We start from the raw sequence: 4,174 nt of genomic DNA, 5'->3' as shown, positions 1-4,174 counted from the left end.
GGTTTGCTTTAGTCCAGAAGTTCGACTGGAACCTTTTTGGCATCAGGACAACATACAAGCCTCCAAGGACAGACTGGTGGTGGCTGAACTTGAGACGCACTGGCTGGGAATGGGACCGGGGTAACCTACATAGAGGGAGCAAATTCTTATATCGAACCATCGGTGCTCACTGGGTTATGCTGATAGGGAATGGGGACATTTTTACAGGCATTGCTTCATACCCTGGTGGGGAAGTAATGCAGTGTTTGACTGCGAGTTGAAAAATGCCATGGTTCGAACCCACCATATGCTCCTTGGGGAAAACGGTGGCCATTGTCGGTGTTTGCAGAGATGAGAGCCTGGGAGACTCTCTGGGCAGTTATCTGTCCTCTAGCGTCAATAGGCATCTGAACCGAATCGACAGCAGCAGGTTGGGCCTGGTTGGGTTTGAGATTTCCTTGCTGTGCGACCTCTCCTGTGCTCGTACTGCAGCTAGCCGAGAAGGCAAGGCCTGTTTCTGGCAGCCATCCTGCTGAGCCCCAACACAAAGTGCCGACCTCAAAGATGAAGAGGCAGGGTTGAGTGAGGCTCCCGGCCACTTTAAGAGAGCAACCCCAGTTGGTGGACATCAAAACCAGATGGTCCCCAATCTTACAGAAACCGTCTGCAATCCTGAGATGTGTAGGAATCCAAATTCTGATTACATGTTGATTTCGCCCCCGGATCCCACTAGCTGTGTAAATATGCTCTCAGGTTTCCTTTCGCTGCCCTGGCCAGATTGCCTGAAGCGTATGGATTTCATGGACAACCAGAAAGACAACAGAAGTCCCAACTCCTTCATCTGGTTTGAAGCGATTCAAGAACGTCTTTAATGTGGGTGAAAAAAACAAAACCCTTTCCCCGGGGGTTTCTGATCCTTCCAAGGGTTTTCATAGGATACCGCTGGGCAGGAAGCATTCGAGGCCTCTCCCTAGGATCTGGGTTTAAAAATAATCAAAACCACTCTGTGGCTGGTCAGTTTAAAGTTGTCAGGATCCCTTCCACAGTCTCCATGGCTCTGCATACTCTACTGAGAGCAACCTGCCTTCACAGAGGCCGGCTTCACCCCTGACTAGTGTAAGGCAGGCCTGCTTTCTGCCCTCTGCCCCAACGAACAGGAAGCACACAACCCTTTGAACTCCCTGCGCGCTTGGCACCCCCTCTCTTCAGGGGCAAAGTTCACTGCCAGGATTGCGAAACTGCTTCCTTCCCTCTGGTTCCTTACCCAGAAAGGCGCTTTCGGGCAAAGGCAATGGAGCAAGGCAGACGATCTCTCCAGGGACTCGGAGAAATGACGTGGCTTCAGGCCTGACCCGCCAAGCCAGTGAGAAGCCAGCAGCTCTCTCTCCTCTGGCCCTGGGAGAATCGGTTTAGGAGTGCTTGGAAAACTAGGGATTCTAAGGAGACCTGGGGGTGCAGTGAGTTTCAAGTAGGGCTGCTAACTGAAAGGTTAATGGGTCAAACCCACCAGCCACCCCTGAGGAGAATGATGAGGCTATCTGCTCCCATGAAGGGTTCCAGTCTTGGAAATCCGAAGAGGCTTTGTCTCTAGGGACACAAAGAGTAGGATTTAACTGGATGGTGGTGGTTTGGGGTTTGATTTAAAGTGTGTCTAAAGTCAGAAAGGACTCGATGGCAGTGGGTTTGGGTTTGATTTAAGGAGTGCCCGAGGAACCCTGGTGATGCAAAGGTTAAGCACTTGGCTGCTCACCAAAAGGCTGCGAGTTCAAACCCACCCATCACAATACGTTCAATAGGCCTGGCTAGCTGTTTCCATAAAGAGGGCAGCAAAGAGCAGCCACTTGAGCAGTTCTGCTCTGTCCGGTAGAGTAGCTAAGAGCTAGACTTGACTGGGAATTCTCCAACAACTGTCTCACATTGGGGTGGGATTAGATTAACTGCTAGCATCTTTCACAGGAGCCCTTCTGCTACCATGGGTTAGGCATTGGGCTGCTAATCCCAAGGTCAATGGCTCAAACCCACCCACTGCTCCACAAGAGCGAGATGAGGTTGTCTGCTCCTGTAGAGATCTACCGTTTCTGAAACCCTGCAGGGACCTGGTCACTGGGAGTCAAAATCTGCTCAAAGGCAGCAGGTTGGGTTGGGTTTGGGTTCAGAGTAGCCACTGCCCGACTTTACCCACTTGGATCCCTGCCCCAGGCTAATGCCTGGCCCCTGTGCTCATAGTCAAAGGAGTCCTGGTGGTGCCAGGGTTGCAGGATTGGCGGCTGCCTCAAAGGTTGGTGGTTCAAATCTACACAGTAGCTCCCTCAAAGAAAAGGCCTGGCAATGTGCTCCTATAACGTTGGCAATCTAGAAAGCCCAAGAGGATAGTTCGACTCTGTCACCGAGGGTGGGGTTGGGGCGGGGTGTCACTATGAGTCAGAATCCACTCAATGGCAGGCATGCAACGGCAAAGAAGAGCATGTCTGAGTGAGAACTGAAAACATAAGGCGTACTCCTTGTCCCTGGTATTGAATAGAAAGGTTCACTGAGCCTTAGAGAAGCACAGACATGTCTGGTGGTGACAGCTGACTCGAGTCTTCACCACAAAGACATGATAAAGTCCTGCACCTGGTACCCGTGAACGTGAGCATCTTTGGAAAGAGGGTCTGGGCAGACACCATGAACTAAGCTGCCATCCAACATGACCGCTGTCTTTAGACGACAGGAGGAGACAAAGACAGAGAAGAAAGCTCGGGGAAGAAAGCTGGGGAAGACACAGGCAGATTTGGACGGACTGCCAGGAGCCACCAGAAGCCAGGAACCAGCAAGGGAAGGTCCTCTCCTTTGAGGCTTCAAAGAAAGTATGGCCCTGCTGACACGCAGACTTATGGGCTCCCAGGCTATGAGACAATGCACTACTGTTGTGTTCCAACAACAGTCTGTGCTGCTTAGCTCAGGGCCCCTCTCACATCACCCTTACAAGGTCCCCGTTGGGTAGTGGCTGTTCGTGCCATCTCCCAAAAGTCAAAGCTGAGCCATACAATCATGAGAAGCAAAACCAGAATTCATACCCAAGGCCTTGTAACAGACGCCCCATCAAGTAAGGCCACACTAATTGTCCAAGGTACCAGGAAGCTCCCTGGGAGGTGGCTGAGGTTCAGTGACCCACTACTTATGACAGAAAGGATCCCTGAAGACAGGCAGGCATTGCTAATACTTCCAGAGGTGGAAGACACATTCTCATCAAATGTACGACTCTGAACATGAACAGAGAACCCTCCTGCATCTCATTCAACCATGCGCCTTCTGACGTGAACACACAGGTACGATCTTCCTTTAACTCCTCGAAGAGCCAGGCCCTCCCACCAGGTCTCAGGAGCACATAGTGCCTCTCTCACTGAAAAGGCCATACGAACCCTAAACTCTATCATCGGATCCAAATCCTCAAATGCCCCTTTCAGCAGGTCTCAGCTTAAAATCTTTTCATAAAAGCCCATGGTCCTGTCTTCCTCCAAGTCTATAGTTTAGTGTGCCGGATGTCCCTTTCTCTCTGAAAAACAATACCTCCTTTTATAGGTAGGTAGGTAGGTAGGTAGAAAGAAAGGAGAGAGAATGATGGATGGGTGAGTGGGTAGTTGAGTAGGCATATAGTTGGACGGATGAGGGTAGATGATAGAAAATTTGAGAGAGAGGAGAGAGATGGACAATAGAGGATGTTTGTATAAAGGTCAGACCAGGTTCTCATGAGGAAAATCTATGATTCACACAGTGGCTGCAATAATCAACAGTTAGAAGGGTGGTGCAGGCCCAGCCTGCGTTTCCTTCTGCTTTACACGGGGCTGCTGTGAGTGGGAACCAACTGTACGGAGTCTACCACTAGCAACAAGACTCGTGGTACTAACAAACGCTGACGGTGGAGCTGAATGGGGCAACATTCTGTCCCGTTGAACGTGGGATGGCCAGGAGTCAAAACGGACTCAAAGCCAACTGTCAACGGCTCCAGCAAGCTTCCCAGCACTTTCCTTTTGGACTGCTTTTTTGTTTTTCAATCATTTTACTAGGGGCTCATATAACTCTTACCACAATCCATCCATCCATCCATGGTGTCAAGCACATTTGTACATTTGTTGCCATCATCATTCTCAAAACATCTGCTTTCTGCTTGAGCGCCTGGTATCAGCTCCTCATTTTTCCCCTCCCCCCCACCCCC

The sequence above is a fragment of the Echinops telfairi genome, unplaced genomic scaffold (assembly GCF_000313985.2).
Source record: "Echinops telfairi isolate 266 unplaced genomic scaffold, ASM31398v2 ScPeMD7_23;HRSCAF=83, whole genome shotgun sequence".
Lineage (NCBI taxonomy): Eukaryota > Metazoa > Chordata > Mammalia > Afrosoricida > Tenrecidae > Echinops > Echinops telfairi.
The sequence above is the reverse complement of the archived record's forward strand: the minus strand, read 5'-3'. Positions refer to the sequence as shown.